The sequence below is a fragment of the Pan paniscus genome, chromosome 9, assembly GCF_029289425.2.
Source record: "Pan paniscus chromosome 9, NHGRI_mPanPan1-v2.0_pri, whole genome shotgun sequence".
NCBI classification, from domain to species: Eukaryota; Metazoa; Chordata; class Mammalia; order Primates; family Hominidae; genus Pan; species Pan paniscus.
In genome coordinates, this window is record NC_073258.2 from 29,747,984 (window position 1) to 29,766,524 (window position 18,541).

Genomic DNA, 18,541 nt, shown 5'->3' on the forward strand with positions numbered 1-18,541 from the left:
ATTACAGTTGTGAGCCACTGCGCCTGACCTGGATTCCTTTTATTTCTTTCTGTTGCCTGATTGTTCTGGTTAGGACTTCCACTACTATGTTGAATAGGAGTGATGAGATAGGGCATCCTTGTCTTGTTCAAATTTTCAGGGGGTTTGCTTCCAGCTTTTGCCTATTCAGTATGATATTGGCTTGGATTTTTCATAGCTGACTCTTACTATTTTTATGTATGTTCCTCCAATGCTTAATTTGTTGAGGGATTTTAACATGAAGAGATGTTGAATTTTATTGAAAGCCTTTTCTGTATTTATTGAGACGATCATGTGGTTTCTGTTTTTAGTTCTGTTTATATAGTGGATCACATTTATTGATTTGCATATGTTGAACCAACCTTGCATCCCAGAGATAAGGCCTACTTGATTGTGGTGGATTAGCTTTTTGATGTGTTGCTGGGTTTGCTTTGCCAGTATTTTGTTGAGGATTTTTGCATCTATTTCCATTAAGGATATTGGCCTGAAGTTTTCCTTTTTATTTGTGTCTCTGCCAGGTTTAGGTATCAGGATGATACTGACTTCACTTAGAGAGGAGTCCCTCCTCCTCAATTTTTTGGAATAGTTTCAGTAGTAATGGTACCAGTTCTTCTTCATACATCTGGTAGAATTTGGCTGTGAATCTGGTCCTGGGCTTTTTCTGGTTGGTTGGCTTTCTTTCTACGAAACTATCCTCCCTATTATTTATGCCTTGCAAAAAGGTGGTAAAGATTAAATGTATGTAACACACCCAGCATATACAACGTCTGGTGCATAGTATATTTAAATTAAATGATAGCTATTACAGATTAATATAGATCTCATTTGTGTATATTGTGCTTCTACCTAAGGGAACTATAAATTCATTAAAATACGGGACTTAAAATAATTATTTAGTGGCCTCAAGGACATCATAAATATTTATTATTTATTGAGTATGTACAACTACTATATTTCCATAATAATTAGAAATAATAACTTTTTAAAAAACAAAGATGATAGCAACCACAAAAAACATTTATTGAGTGAATCACGTTGGGTACAAATGAGTATATTGTAAAAAGTATACCATCAACACACCGACAATCTTTATCAGTATTTCCTAGTAGAAGAAACATGAAAGTCGGAGCAGGTAGGACTAAAGAATGCTAGTGTACACAGGGCCATCAGATGCCTTTTAGTAGAAGAGGTCTAGAGCCTTGCGGAAGAGCTTCCCACCCTGTACAGAGAATGTGTTGGCTGTTCTTTGCTTTCTGAAAACTCTTGCCTATTATCACTCTGTGATTAATTCTGCACTAGGCTGTCTAGAGCTTTCACATTTGGGATCATTTTATCCCCGTCTCTCAAATAAGTTGATGGGTTCATTATGTTGCAAATATCTTATCTTACATACAAATGTAAATCTGTTGCACCCTTAACTCACAGGTCTGAGTATTTTTTCTACCACACAAAGTTTTTTGCAAAAATTAAAAAAATTGATAACATTAAATGGTTACCTGAGAAAAGAAGAAAGTCCTCAAACCCTTCACTTTAAACAACTAGAAAAATAAAACTAAAATAAACCCAAACAAGCAGATGGAAGAATATAACAAAGACAAGAGCAGAGAGCAATTAAATTAAAACCAGAAAAACAATAGAAAAAAATAAATAAAAACAAAAGCTGATTTTTTGACATTAATGACATTAGCAAAACTGACCAAAAAAAGAGATAAGCCATAAATTATTAATATCAAGAATGAAAGAGGGGGTATCATTACAGATCCCATAAACACTAAACAGATAATGAAGGAATACTAAGAACAACTCTATAGACATAGATTTGAAAACCTAGATGAAATTAAATTAAAATTATATTAGTGAAACTGAACTTTCAGTTAAAAGTTTCCAAAAAAGCAACCTTCTAGCTCAGATGGTTGCACTGGCAAATTCTACCAATTATTTGTGGAAAATTAATACCAATTCCATACAATCTCTTCCAGAAATAAGAAGAGATGAGAACACTCTCAATTTATGAGGCCAGCATTACCCTGATGCAAAACACAGCGTAAGAAAAAAAATCTTTTAAACACAACCAAATATACCTAATTAACATAAATGTAAAAATCTTCAGTAAAATATTAACCAGCTGAATTCTTAAACATATAAAAACAATAATAATACACCATGACCAAGTAGAGATTGTAGGGGGAATATAAGACTGGCTCAATACTGGAAAATTTTTCACTGTAGTACACCATATTAACAGTCTAAAGAAGAAAAATCACATGATCATATCAATTGTTGCAGGAAAAGTATTTGACAAAATTCAACATTCATTCGTGATAAAGACTCTCTGCAAACTAGAAATAAAAACTTTCTCAACCTAATAAAAGGCATACAGAAAAGCTAACATTATACTTAATGGTGAAAGACTGAATGCTTTTTCCCTCAATTTAGGAATAAGGCAAGGATATTGATACTTTTTGTCTCTGTGTCCCCACCTAAATCTCACCTTGAATTGTAGTTCCCATAATCCCCATGTGTCATGGGAGGGACCCAGTGGGAGGTAATTTAATCATGGAGGTGTTTACCCTCATGTTGTTCTTGTGATAGGGAGTGAGTTCTCCTGAGATCTGATGGTTTTATATGGCGATTTTTTCCCTTTTGCTCAGCACTTCTCCTTCCTGCCATTGTATGAAGAAGGATGTGTTTGCTTCCCCTTGTGCCATGATTGTAAGTTTCCTGAGGCCTCCTCAGCCCTGCGGAACTGTAAGTCAATTAAACTTCTTTCCTTTATAAATTACCCAGTCTTGGGTATGTTTTTATTAGCAGCATGAGAACAGACTAATACAGATATCTACTCCCATCATTCAACAAACATTTTACTGGGTGCCCTATCCAGTTAATAAAGTTAGGAAATTAAATAAAAGGCATGCATATTTTCAGATGATATGATTGTCTATGCCAAAAATTTCAAGGAATTCATAAGCAAATTCCAAGTACTAAAAAGTGAGTTTAATGAGATTACAGGGAACAAGGTTCAACACACAAGAATCAAATGTATTTCTTTATACTAGCAATGAATAATTGGCAACTAAACATTTTTTAAAAATTTACATTAGCTCCAAAAAATGAAACACATAGGTATAAGTGAAACAAAGCATGAACAGGGTCTGTATGCTGAAAATTACAAAAACTTAGTGAAATAAAGCAAAAAAGACTTAAATAAATGGAGAGATACACAGTTTTATGGATTGAAAGAATTAACATAGAAAAAATGTAACTCAGCTGGGCGCAGTAGCTCATGCCTTTAATCCCAGCACTTTGGGAGGCCGAGGCGGATGGATCACCTGAGCTCGGGAGTTCGAGACCACCCTGACCAACATAGAGAAACCCTGTCTCTACTAAAAATACAAAATTAGCTAGGCATGGTGGCTCATGCCTGTAATCCCAGCTAGGGAGGCTGAGGCAGGAGAATCACTTGAACCCGGGAGGCAGAGGTTGCAGTGAGCTGAGACTGTGCCATTTCACTCCAGCCTGGACAACAAGAGCGAAACTCAGTCTCAAAAAAAAAAAAAAAGAAAGAAAAGAAAATATGTAACTCTGCCCAAATTGATCTATAGATTTAATGCAATTCCAAGCAAACCTCAGGAGTATTTTTACAGATCCAGACAAGCTGATTCTAAAATTTATATGGAAAGTCAAGGGAACTGTAATAACCAAAACAATTTTGAAGCAGACTAGTAAAGTTGGAGAAATCACACTCAGATTTTAAGATTTAATATAAAGCTGTAGCAATCAATTCAGTGTGATATTGGCAAAAGGATAGACATAGATCAATGGAACAGAGAAGCCAGAAACAGACCCACACAAATATATTCTAGTTATTTTTCAGAAAGTTGCAAAAGCAATTTCATAAAGGAATGATAGCCATTCAACAAATGGTGTTGGAACAGCCAGACAATCATGTGCAAAAAAATGAACCTTCATCTTAATTTCAAATCTTACATAAGAATTAACTAAAAGATTTACATGTAAAATACAAAATTATAAAAATTTAAAGGAAAAAATTTAGGAGAAAAACTGGCCCAGAGTTAGACGAAGAGTTATTAGACATGATACCAAGAGCACAATCATGAAAGAAAAGATTTATGTATTGGATTTCAACAAAATGAAAACTTTTGCTCTATCAAAGACACTGTATAAGAATGAAAAGACAGGCTACAGACTGGGATAAAATATTTGCAAATCACATATCCAATAAAGGACTTGTATCTGGAACACAAAAAAAACTCTCATAACCCAACCATAAGAAAATAAACTACCCACATTAAAGAAAGTACTGCGTTCATCAACTAGAAGTCTCAACATAGTAAAGATTTAGTTCTCCTCAAATTGATTCATAGATTCAACTCAATTCAAATCAAAATCCCAACAGGACTTTTTGTAGGTATATAAAGCTGATTCTGGAATTTATATGAAAAGACCGTATAGCATAGGGACAATAGTTAAAAATACTGTATTGTATACTTGCAATCTGCTAAGAAGATAGATCTTAAATCTCCTCACTATACACATACACAAATAGTAACTGTAGAGGTAATAGATGTGTTCATTATGGGGAATGTGGTCATTATTTCGCAATGTATACATATATCAAAACATCAAGTTGTATACCTTAAATATATGCTATTTTTTCATGTCAGTGATAGTTCAATAAAACTGTTGAAAAGTAGAAAATAAAAATAGGTTATGTGAAAGACAAAGGAACTAAAATATGACAAACAATTTGGGCAAAAGGAATGCAAATAAGCAAATTAACAAATGTTAATTTGCTATTCAGAAAATGAAAGTTAAAACCACCATGAGGTACCATGGCACATCTATTAGAATAGCTGAAATAAAAAAAATATTGACAAGGGCTGGTAGGGATGTGGAGCAACTGGAACTTGTATACATTGCTGGTAGCAAAATGAAAAACAGCCACTCTGGATAACAGTTTGGCAGTCTCTTGTAAAACTAAACAAACACTTTCCATATGACCCAGCAGTCCCATTTCTAGGTACTTGCCTTAAATAAATGAAAACATGTTCACACAAAAACCTGTACATGAATGTTTATAGCAGCTCTATTCATAATCACCCAAAATGGAAATACCTAAATGTCTTTCAACAAGTGAATGTATAAACAATCTCTGTTACATTTATCCAACGGAATACTACTCAGCAATAAAAGGAACAAACTATTTGTTTACAAAACAACTTGGATGATTCTGAAAGGTATTATAGTAGTTGGAAGAAGCCAGTTTCATGAGGCTGCATACGTATAATTAATTCCATTCATATGCCATTTTCTAAAAGACAGAACTGTAATGATAGGGAAAAGATCAGTCATTTCCAGGGATTAGGAATAGAAAGAGGATATGACTACAAAAGGGATAACGAGAATTTATCTTTTGGTTATATGGAACTCTTCTGTATCATTATTGTGGAGGTAGTTACAGAAACCTATATATGTGTTAAACTCTAAAATTGGACACAAAAACATCAGTTACATTGTATGGTAATCTAAAAATAAAATATTTACTTGAACTTTTGGTGCTGAAGAACTTGATTTGTATCTTAAAATCAGACTTTCCAAAATTTGGTTTCATTTGCTCCCTGGGTTGTCTGTATTCATCTATCACCAGCAGAGAGACAGAGAGAGAAAGAGGGAGAAAGAAAGTTGGTTAGTTTATATACTTATACACACTAATGAAGTTGGAAAAACTTTTGGGTGAAATATAATGATTTTGTGGGATGATTTATGCATTAAGGTATATGTGGAATATTTCTGGCAGAGATATTTGTCATAGATGTATCTAAAATTCAAGTAAGGGTGGGGAATTTTATTTAGAAAGTAAGAGATGTAGATGTAGATGAAAGAGAATACATAGGGCGAGGAAAAAAACTGATAATAGAACTCAAGGATACTAATATTTGAGGGAAAATGAGAAAAGGAACTCATAAAGGAACTCATGAGTGTAGGAGGAGAAATAGGGCATTGAAGAAAAGAAAAAGGCCATGGAGGCTGTAATAGTTCATTCTCACACTGCTATGAAGAACTACCCGAGACTGGGTAAATTATAAAGGAAAGAGGTTTAATTGACTCACAGTTCCACAGGGCTGGGGAGGCCTGTGGAAACTTACAATCATAGCAGAAAAGGAAGCAAACACATCCTTCTTCACATGGTAGCAGGAAGGAGAAGAATGAGAGCCAAGCAATGGGGGATACCCTTATAAAACCATCAGATCTCCTGAGAACTTACTTTCAGGAGAATACCATGGAGAAGCTGCCCCTATGACTCAATTACCTCCCACTGGGCCCCTCCCACCAGATGTGGGGATTATAGGAACTATAATTCAAGATGAGATTTGGATGGGGACACATATCAGAGGCCAAGAAAGTTGAGAAAGAAGAGGCAGCACTCTCCAATGGCATGGAGAAGTTGAGTAAGATGAGGTTTGAAAAGTCCTCAGTGTGTTTGTCCAATAGAACAGCAGTTCTCAACCTTTTTGTCACCAAGGACCGGTTTTGTGGAATATAATTTTTTCATGGAGGTGAGGGGATGGGATGGTTTGGGGATGAAACTGTTCCACCTCAGATCATCAGGCATTATTTAGATTCTCAGAAGGAGTGGACAACCTAGATCTCCCACATGCACATTTCACAATAGAGTTCACACTCCTATGAGAATCTAATGCCCAGCTGATCTGACAGGAGGCAGAGCTCAGGCAGTAATGCTCGCTGGCCCACTGCTCACCTCATGCTGTGCATCTCAATTTTTAACAGGCCATGGACCAGTATCTGTCAGTGTCCCAGTGGTTGGGGACCCCTGCTCTAGAAGGTCATCGGTGATGTTGCAAAAGCACTTTTAGGGTTGATGTGGGGGAAAGAATCTTAGGGACATAGCTTTAGAAATACATGAGAGGTAAGGAAGTGCCCTCATAAAGCTTTGGCTTACCTGTATTTGGATTCTTGTATAAAGTTTTGGTGGGAAGATTACTCTTATGTCAAATCATTAGGCCAAGCTAAGTAAGAATTTTAGTGAAATTTTGCATTTCTGGCAAAACTTAAAGCCAAGTAATAGTGACCTGGACTTAAGCTTTAGACATAATCTTTTTTTTTTTTGGGTAGTACTCAAAATTAATAAGTCAGTTCAACACTAGCTGAGTACCTACAGTGTTGCAGATGGTGAAAGGTATACAAACATGTACAAGAAATAAGAACTGAATTTATTTAACCCAACCTTCTCATTTTAAAGATAAAGAAGCTGAGACTTAGGAAGGAAATAACTTGGCCCAAGGACATGCTTAATCTGCCTCCCTCCTCTCCCATTGCCATATTTTGCTAGTTCCCCAATTTTTCCCTTTACATAAGCTACTCTCCACCACAAATATAGTACACAAGCAGAAGATATTCATAACTACATGGCTAGTCCATTTCTAAATGTATTCATGTAGTTTGTTGAATCAGATTTTTTTTTTTTTTTTTTTTTTTTTTGAGACAGAGTCTTGCTCTGTCACCCAGGCTGGAGTGCAGTGGTAAGATCTCAGCTCACTGAAACCTCTGCTTCCCGGGTTCAAGTGATCCTCGTGCCTCAGCCTCCTGAGTAGCTGGGATTACAGGCATGCGCCACCATGCCCAGCTAGTTTTTGTATTTATAGTAGAGACTGAGTTTCACCATGTTGGCAAGGCTGGTCTCGAACTCCTGACCTCAAGTGATCTGCCCACCTCAGCTTCCCAAAGTGTTGGGATTACAGGCGTGAGCCACCGCACCTGGCCTTGAATCAGATATTTATAAGAAAAGAGAAAGTACCTACCTAGGCAGTAGCTGGCAACAAATTCAGTGTGCGGAGGGTATGATTGCAAATGGTTGTGTAAAGGAAGAAGAGGTATTAGGAAATAGATTGCCTTTTGAAAACAAAACAAGACCTTTGGCAGAAAAATATTGGGGTAGATAGGTACATATTAACAGATATTTGACTCTCTCCCTACCTGGGGATTATTCTTCTAGAATTCTTTGCTAAAACTCTAAAGGATTCTTGGTTTGCTCTAATGAGACAGGCAGTTTCTTTACCATAATTCCAGTTAGTGTTTTGAGGGAACATGGAATAGGACAATATGGCTGGAGTTTGCCTCCAAGATAAATTGGAGAGGAAGAGTGGATGGCCTTTAAAGCAAGACTACGTTTAGAAGCACAGTGAATAAGCATGTTCATGCTCAGGTTCGGTGGGTGGATGTCTGCTTGAGTTCATTCAGTTACTTATGGGGTGTGTAACCTTAAAAAAGTATCTTGACCTCTTTAAGACTCAGTTTCCCCCTCTGTAAAATGGGTTCCTTGTGAGTACAAAAGATATACGATATACCTAGTGCAGTGCCAGACATATTAAACAAAATACTTCATATTAGATTTTAATTTTATGATTAATTAGAAATGTGGTTCTATTCTTTAGGAAATGGCCAAAGACACGGCAAGCCAACATTTTCAGACAGAAATAGTTCCTGTCTTTTGTAAATTGATCTTTGTGTGGCTTCAGCTGGCATGACTAGGCCCCTCGATGGGAATTGCAGAGATATTTAGAGTTGAATGCAAAGCCTGAGCTCAAATGGGATAAATGATGAAGCACTACTAAAGATATAAATGGATAGGCACACTACACCAGGGGGCTGGTGGGTGGGAGTGGAGGCATTATTTGTCAAGTGGCATCAATGTACACAGCTGACTGTGTCTGTGTGAGGAGAGGAGATGGCAGTTGCTGTTGCAAAAGGGACCTGGAAACAGAGAGCAGCATGAGCAAACTGCTGATCAGGTTTCTTTAGGAGGATGAGGGGATTATAATGTTCTGAGAGATTACTGAAGCTTAGAAAGAGGAAGTAGTAGAATCACATCTTCCTGCCCCTGGGAATTTATGCTACTGGATACCATGTTTCCAATGCTTCTTATTTTATCCATTCCTTTACAAAGTTATTTTAAAATAAAGATGAAAACATAGGTGAAAAAATATCTAACTTGTTTGTTTATTGTAGATTTACTCTTGGATTCCAAAGTAAAGAGGCAATGGCACAGGGGGTGCTGTTTATATTCCTTTCATCAATCATTGCTGCAACTTAGATATTTAGTATATTTATGCCTATACACAGATACATATGGGCAAAAGATATTCTATAAAATTCATTTATGAGGACTCACAGTTGCACCTCTCAGAAAAATTTCTGCTCCAGTCATTAAAAAAATTTTTTTATGGGCTTGTGATTCAGTTACCTCTTCCTTGGAAGTAAAATTCCAGGGTAGACCAGAAAACTCACTAACGAGGCCCAGTGGTCTTAAACCCCAGCTGCATGCAAAATCAGCTGTAAACTTAAAACAAACAAACAAAAACAAAAACAAAAACAAAAAAAGTATGTGCCTGGCCTGGGTCTCATTCCAGAGCATTTAAGTTAGACTCTCTAGAAGTAATTGTCTTCAGTTTACGCTATAAAAATTTAAGATTTTAAAAAACCAGGCCGGGCACGGTGGCTCATGCCTGTAATCCCAGCACTTTGGGAGGCCGAGGTGGGCAGATCACTTTAGGTCAGGAGTTCGAGACCAGCCTGGCCAACATGGTAAAACACCATCTCTACTAAAAATACAAAAATCAGCCAGGCGTGGTGACGCATGCCTGTAATCCCAGCTACTTCGGAGACTGAGGCATGGGAATCACCTGAACCTGGGAAGCAGAGGTTGCGGTGAGCTGAGATCCTACCACTGCACTCCAGCCTGGGTGACAGAGTGAGACTCCATCTCAAAAAATAATAATAAAAATAAAATTCAAGTTGGCACAACATTTTTAGCTCTTATAACAAAATTCTTGACTTAATGAATCTTCTGTGAACAACTTTGGGAGTATTAAAACTTTGTAAACTCTGACCCAGCATATCCATCCTGGGAAATAGAGCAGGAGGAAATGGTCATGGATGCATGCAAAAATGTATCAATCTTGAGTCATTACAATAATACTTTTAATAATAAAAATCAGACGCATTATAAATGTGCAATAAGAAGAGATTTTTCTTTCAAGCATGGTACATCCATTTAGAGGTCTACTTTCTAGCCATTAAAAATAATGTAAGAGAAGAATTTAATGTATATAACATGCATGCAATTCATAAAGAGAAAAGAAAGATATTATTCAAGTATGGTGAGATATACTTCTTTGAAAAAAATCCATTTGAATAGAAAAAAGACCAAATGAATATATTCCAAAATAGTAATATGCATTATAAAGAAATAGCATGAGAAATGTGATGATTTTTATACTCTTCCTTAGGCCTCATATTATTTTTCAGATTTTCTATACTAAGCATGAATTATTTTTATAAAGAGAAAAATGCTATTAAATTAAAAGCAGTTATAGAACTCTGAAGATTTGTATTAAAATACTACTCTGTGGAGCTGCCCACTTCATATGTTTAAAGTAACTGACACCATTTTGCATATGCTACCTGTGTGAATAGATTCCATAAATAAAATAGGCTTATAAAAACACTCTTGATTTTTGTGTGAAAGTAACCATAGGTAAGTCCTTCTTCAATGTATGACTTTGATTTAGGAAGTGGAGTCTGGAACAACTGGCTTAATTTGACAAAGGTAGAGGAAGATGAAATTTTATGCTCTGTGATTGGTTTTTGCAGTTGTTCTGAACTAATAGGCTGCTTTCTTCTTTAATGTGTTATAATGAGGAACAGCTGCTATGAGCTGTGCAGTACGTTTTTTTCCCTCCTTTCAAACCTCCATCTCCTGAAGTTAAATCAATCTCTGTAATTAAAGAATTGGTGAAATAGGCAAGGAGGTGGGCTGGCAAATTTATATATTCTGTTTTAAAATGTTTAATTTAAGTATCATGTGGAAGAACTGGACTGTTGTGACATGGTGGAATAACATTTACATTTTCCAAAAAAATGTCTTTCAACATGTGTTGTTAGACCTGGAGAACACAATAGTATTAATTAATTGGGCATTCGATGTAAACCACAAAAGTGAGCAGACTCACTTCTCCTTCAAGTTGATGGGAGTTCAGATCAACCAAGAAGCTAAAGATGAGATGAATTCAAGACTACACTGTTTGAAGATATATCATTATCCCTTGTGAAAGAGTAGGTGAGGTGTGGTTGATCCTAGTAACTTCATGGACTAAAAGGAAAAAAAAAGTCTCATTCCTTGAGTATATTTCCTAGTTGTTTTGGTGTTTTGATAGGTTTGTTCCCAAACTGAACTGAACCAGAAAGCCCCTATGACACCTCTCTCCAAGGGAAAGATGCACCTAGAAGGAGCTGGGCCTCTGCTGACAGCTGGAGGAGTCATTCTGAAGCCTCACCTCCCACATCACTGTCATCTCTAATAGTGGAGACTGGTTGAACTTCGGAAAGGGAAAAATCGATGGCTGAAGATGAGCCTTGGTGATTGTATTAGTCAGGATTCTCCAGAGAACCAGAACTAACTGGAGGCCCAGAAGATCCATGATTGTTTCTTTGCAAACTGGAGAACCAGAAACGCCAGTGGTGTAGTTTGGTCCATGTCCAAAGGCCTGAGAACCAGGATGAGGTGGCTGATGCTAGTCCTGGAGTCTGAAGACCTGAGAACCAGGCGCTCTGATGTCGAAGGGCAGGAGAAAATGGATATCCCAGCTCAAGAAGAGGGCAAATTCTTCCTTTCTCCACCTTTTAGTTCTATTTGTGCCCTCAACAGATTGGGAACCTTAATGGGGTTGATTATTCTTATCCTGTGAGGTAAGAATTAGTGAAAATGATTATTCTTACCCTATCAATTCAAATGCTAATCTCTTCTGGAAACACTCTCACAGACACACCCAGAAATAATGTTCTACCAACTATCTTGGCATCCTTTAGCCCAATCAAGTTAACACATAAAATTAATCATCACAAGTTCACTAACCCCTTGTCAAGTCCGCACTTATGCATATCTCTTTAAACCATACTTAATCTCCAAGTAAATACAATAACAAGGTCAAAATCCCATGTAACATCATACAACTAACCTGTGTACAACCAAAAACACACTAATCCCTTCCCTCAAAGAGGAGGTAAAATTCTTGAGTGATGTTTACTCTTCTCCTGGAATCCTGTAACTTAAATACTATGATGTAAAATTAACACCATTTAAATATGGATGTAAAGTCAATATATCTTTTGTTACTATGATAAGGGAATAGGAAAGAATACAAAGATATTTTCTTTACACATACACACATGCACAAATATATTTATAACAGAAGGAGAATATATGCAGGACAATTACAGTTCTCATTTCGGTAACTGGTTACATGGTTGTAGCTGATATTTATAAGGACCTTCTTCTACTACCATTCTGTATTCTCATTGCTTTCAGCAAGCACCTCAGCTGGTTGTGGTTCTTTACCACAGGATAAAGGTGACCCAAACCTTTATTCTTGAAGGGTCTGGGCCATTCATAGTTTTGCCTGGACTGGGTTGTTGTAGTTCCTATTGACCTTAATCACAGGACATGGCAATACTCAGAAACTCTTTAAGAAATCTGTATTCCACACATACTCTTATTTACCTCCATTGTTTAGGAGTAGTTCAATTTTGGTGGTTTGGATCAATCACGCCAGCCAACACTGTAACTCCCTTCTTTGCTTATTGACATAGAGGCATTAGGAGCCCAACATGGTTGGGTGGCAGTCTTAACTTCCAGTTCAATGGAGTCATTGTTGTATCTCCTGGTGGAAGCAGTCTTCCCTCTAGAACTATGACCTCTAGGCCAGTAGAGCATAAAGTCATGGAAACAAGAAGCAAAAATTTTGCCAGTGTGTCTCCAGGGGTAATAGTGAATGTTGCCACAACCATTTTCACCCCTTGATTCCTGGACCTGTGATTCTGGCTATGGGAGAAACAGCAGCATATATTGGTTGCTGATTCAAAGTATATAGAGCCTTATGGAGGACCATGCCCAAGCACTGCACCTAGCTGGAGCTGTAACATGAGTCTCAAAAGGCCATTCCACCATTTTATCAAGACAGCTGCTTCAGGATGGTAGGGAACGAGGTAACACCAGTGAATTCCCTGAGTATGGGCCCATTGCTGCAATTCTTTTGCTGTGATCAGAAGTAATGCCTGGTAGAATACCATGATGGTGGATAAGGCATTTTGTAAATCCACGGACAGTAGTTTTGTGTGCAGGGAAGGAAAATCCATATGCACTGTTGTCTATTCCAGTAAGGACAAAATGCTGCTCCTTCTATGGTAGAAGTGGTCAGTGTAATGAATCTGCCACCAGGTAGCTGGCTAATCACCCTGGAGAATGGTGCCATACTGGAGGCTCTGTGTTGGTCCCTGCTGCTGACACATTAGGCACTTAGCACTGGCCATAACAAGGTCAGCCTAGGTGAGTGGAAGTCCATGTTGCTAAGTTCATTCATGACCTCCATCCCTGCCACCATGGCCACTTTGTTCATGAGCCCACTGCGTGATGACAGGAGTAGCAAGGGAAAGAGGCTGATTAGTATCCACAGAACAGGTCATCCTATTCACTTGACTATTAAAATACCCTTTGGCCGAAGTCACCTTTTGGTGAGCATTCTTGTGGGCTACAAATATCTTCATATTTTTTGCTCAAAGAGATCTATCCATATATCTCTTCCCCAAATTTCTTGTCACCAATTTTCTAATTATGTACCTTCCAAGTTCCTGACCATCCAGCCAAACCATTGACTATAGTTCTTGAATCAGTATATAATCACATGTCTGGACATTTTTCCTTTTAAGCAAAGTGCACAACCAAGTGCACTGCCTGAAATTCTGCCCACTGGGAGAATATCCCTTCAACACTGCCTTTCAGAGATGTCCCAGAGAGATGTTATAGTGCTACAGCTGTCCACTCTTGGGTAGTGCCTGTATATCACACAGAACCATCTGTAAACCATAGCCAAGTCTTCACTTCCTCTGTCAACTGACTGTAGGGAACTCCCCATGGAGCCATGGGTGCAGCTGGAAGAAGAGAAGGCAGTAGCAGGAATGAGGACCATGGATCACTTGATGTGACTTCTTTGTGTCTTCAGGGCTTGCTTGGGCCCAATTACATATATACCACTTCCATTTGATGATAGAGTGTTGCTGTGCATGCCCAATTTTATGATTTTATGGGTCAGATAATACCCAGTTCATGATAGGCAGCTCAGGTTGCGTAGTAACTTGTTGACTCCTGGTCAAGTATTCAGTTTCTACTAAAGCCCAGTAGCAGGCCCAGAGCTGTCTCTCAAAAGAAGAATCATTACCTGCAGATGATGGCATAGCTTTGCTCTAAAATCCTGAAGCCTTAAACTGCAATTCACCTATGGGAGCTTGCCAAAGGATCTAAACAGCATCCCTGTCTGCCATTGACACCTCAAGTACCATTGGATCTGCTGGATCATATGGCCTAAGTGGCAGAGCAGCTTACGTAGTCTCCTGGATCTGTTGCAGAGCCTTTTCCTGTTCTGGGACCTACTCAAAACTAGTAGTTTTTTTGAGTCAGTTGGTAAATGGGCCAGAATAACATGCTTAAATAAGAAATGCATTGCCTCCAAAATCCACATAGGCCCGCTAGCCATTGTGCCTTTTTTTTTTTTTTGGTTAGAGGCCAGGTGCAACAACTTAGCCTTCTCCTTGGAAGGGCTATTTCAACATGCCCACACCATAGACCCCTAGAAATTTAACTGAGGTAGATAGATCACACCTAAACTTTAATTGGATTTATTTCCCACCCTGTAACACGTAAATGATTACCGATCAAATCTAAAGCGGTTGCTACTTTTTGCTCACTAGGTCCAATCAGCATAATGTCATCAATGTAATGAACCAGTATGATGTCTTGTGGAAGGGGAAGGTGATCAAGATCCCTGTGTGCTTGACATTGTCTAAATTATGACATATAACTGGAGAGTTAATATAACCCTGAGGTAGGAAAATGAAGGTGTATTGCTGGCCTTGCCAGCTGAAAGAAAACTGCTTCTGGTGGGCCTTATTGACAGAGATGGAGAAGGGGGCATCTGCCAGATGATAGCTACATACCAGGTACCAAGGGGTGTGTTACTTTGCTCAAGCAGTGAAACTAAATCTAGTACAGCAGCTGCAATTGTAGTCACCACTTGGTTAAGCTTACCATAATCCACTGTTATTCTCCAAGCTCCATCTGTCTTCTGCATAGACCAAATAGGAGTGTTGAATGGGAATGTGATGGGAATCGCCACCCCTGCATCTTTCAAGTCCTTAACGGTAGCACTAATCTCTGCAGTCCCTCCAGGAATGCAGTATTGCTTTTTATTTACTATTTTTTGAGGTGGAAGCAATTCTAGGAACTGCTTCTCCTTGGCCTTCTTCATCATAGCCCCCAGTCCACAAGTCAAGGAACCAATGTGGAGATTCTGCCAGTGGCTAAGTATGTCATTCCAATTATTTCTTCTGGAACTGGGAAATAACTACAGGATGGATTCTGACACCTATTGTGAGATGAACTTGAGCTAAAACTTCCATTGATCACCTGACCTATATAAGCCCCTCCTCTGAATGAGAGGCTACAGTGACATTTTGGGTTTCCTGGAATCAGTGTCAGTTCAAATCTAGTGTTCAGTAGTCCCCCAAAGGTCTGATTATATGTTTTACCCTGGTGCACAGTTACCCTGCTAAAATTCTGTAGGTCCTTTCGGAGAAAGCTGGGAGAAAGATTCACAGTATAAATTTTCATTTGAGGGCTTCTGGGTCTGTAAACTGGCTCAAGTCTGAAAATTGATTGAGGGGCTCTGACTCTCTAATTTTATGATTCAATTTCAACTTTGGTTCATTTGACCTGGAACTTTTCTGTTTATACAGATCAAGTAAAAATTTAATAGGCTTTCTATCTATTTCACTTCTAGGAACACCATGATTAACTAGCCCACGCCACAGATCTGTGTGAGTCAGACTATTCTAATTGCTGCTTTGACTCTGCCACCCAACACAGTAACTACGCCCACCTCGCCTTTGGCAGTGGAATGCTGCCACTTGGCCTCACCACTCTGGATCCAATTACTCCCATTGCATTTAGATTTTCCAATTAAGTGGCCGTGGTTCCCACTATAAGGTCTGGCCTACAAAGAGTAATCACAGAGTTCTTCAAGAATACTGGGGCTTCCTTTAGTAATTTATTTCTCAAAGTATTGATAAAAGTGTGTCTTCTAGATCTTCTCAGTGTTGGGGAATATATCATAAATTATAAATCCACTCTTTCTAATCTCCCTAAGCCTGTGAATCCCTTCCTCTACATTAAACCTAGGGAGAGCCGACATTTCCAATTTGCTTACAATGGGCCATCTTTTGATTGTGTTTCAGCCAACCAATCAACCACATTATTAGAGCCTTAACTCCCAAGCTGTAATATTAAATGCAGAATCTCTGCTTAGTGGGCCCACATCAATAAATTTGACCTGATCCAACATTATGTTCCTTCCTTCATTATCCCACACCCTTAATATCAATTCCCAGACATGTTTCCTAGATTTCTGCTTGTATAAATTAGAAAGGTTAGGTAGTTCTTTTGGAATATAGCATGACTCCTCATGGGCCACACTTTGTACTTCCCCTTTAAGGGCCTGCTAGGGTCTTGAGTCTAGTTATTTGTCTAGAAGAAAAGAGGCGTGTTGGAGGTAGCTCTTGTGGAGAATCAGCAGTGTCTTGCATGGCAGCTGCCTCAGAGGAGGCCATTCCTCAGGCAATGCAGGGCTAATCCCTTCAGATGGAGGCAAATGACTCAGACCAATGTGAATGAGGAGATGGCTCCTACTGGAGGTGGGGATGCTGTTGACACTGTGAGTAGGGGGTCATTTCTGCTGGTAGTAGGGATGCCACTTTTGCTGGGATTAGGGAGACCAACTACTCTGGGGGTGGGATCTAAGCTCTACTGAGGGTGGGGAGACTTCTTTCACTGCCAAAATAGATAATCACAGTTTAGGGACTCAGTGTCCCCAGCTTCTTTAGAGTCTTCCCACATACCCCCATCTCAACTTGCAAGATCCCATTTTTTCACAGTGTCCTCACTTTACAGTATATATACCTTGTGAGGCTGAGAGTTTCACTTGTGTTGTAATTCAGCCAATTACAGGATGAGATCCTACATTTGATTTTCAGCAATTTCAGCCCTGCACTGCAGGAGATAATGCTGTCCCTCAGGGCACACCTATAAGCTCTTAGGTCATTTATGTAGCACTTGAGGTGGGAATTTGAATCCCTTAGCTCATTTTTTTTTTTTTTTGTAAACTACTTTTTCCAGTGATTCAGTGTCATATTCCTTAGTTTTCCAAAAGTGTTCAAAGCTAATATATACAGAGTTACTAAGCTCCTTGCATCTTAGAAGTGTTTGATTAGGAATATCCATATTTTGTATATATCTACAGTTTGTGCCACGAACTGTTTGCCTCTTTACTACTGGAAAAGGAATCATTATCATCTTTAAACTGTGTCAGATTAGAAAGCCAATTTCAGAAACTGCAGAATGAATTTTTTTTAAAAAACCATCACTTTTGAAAATCTGTTTCTCCACAGCCAATCTCAATACCAAAATCTGTATTAGCCAACGTTCTCCAGAGAAACAGAACCAATATGTACTATGTGGTGGTGGGGTGTGTGTGTGTGTGTGTGTGTGTGTGTGTGTATGTATGTGTGTGTAGTCATCCCTTGGTATCTGTGGGGTATTGGTTTCAGGACCCTCTAGTGGATACCAAAATCTGAAGATGCTCAAGTCCTTTATGTGAAATTATGTAGAATCTGCATATAACCCACATAATCCTCCCATATACTTTAAATCATGTCTAGATTACTGACAATATCTAATATTGTATTGCTTAGGGAATAATGATGTGACAAAAGTCTGTATATGTTCAGTACAGATGCAACCATCCATTTTTTTCTGAATATTTTTGGTTTGCAATTGGTTGAATCTACAGATTTGGAACCCACAGATACAGAGGGCTGACTAGAGAACCAATAAAAGCCAGTGGTATAATTCAGTTTTAAGTACAGAGGCCTAAGAACCAAAGAACCGATGATGTAACTCCCAGTCTAAGTCCAAAGGCCTGAGAACTAGGGTGGGTGGTTGGGGTGGTGGCTGATGTTAGTCAGTCCTAGAGTCTGAAGGCCTGAGAACAAGGAGCTGTCCAAGGGCAGGAGAAGATGGATGTCCCAGCTAAAGAAAGAGATAATTTGTCCTGATTCTGCCTTTTTGTTTTATGTGGGCCCTCAATGGAATGGATAATGCCCACCCACATAGGTGAGTGTGATCTTCTTTACCTAGTCTACCAATTCAGATGCTAATCTCTTCTGGAAACACCCTCAGAGATACACCCATAAATAATGTGTTGCCAGCTATCTGGGCGTCTCTTACCCCAGTTAAGTTGACATATAAAGTTAAGAGGTCATCTGCTTACCTGTGCCATTTCCCAGTTGATGAAGCTTGCCACAGTTTATCCAAGAATAC

General features: G+C 38.5%; 1 long non-coding RNA gene across 4 annotated transcripts in view; it reads left to right on the top strand.

Moving 5' to 3' along the window:
* Positions 1-18,541, top strand: part of LOC103783633 (uncharacterized) — a 173,931-nt gene that overhangs the window by 30,574 nt on the left and 124,816 nt on the right. For all 4 annotated transcript variants that reach the window (XR_010113338.1, XR_010113340.1, XR_010113337.1 and 1 more), the window contains exon 2: positions 2,670-2,766. This is a non-coding gene — a long non-coding RNA (uncharacterized LOC103783633). The remainder of the gene's footprint in view (positions 1-2,669; positions 2,767-18,541) is intronic.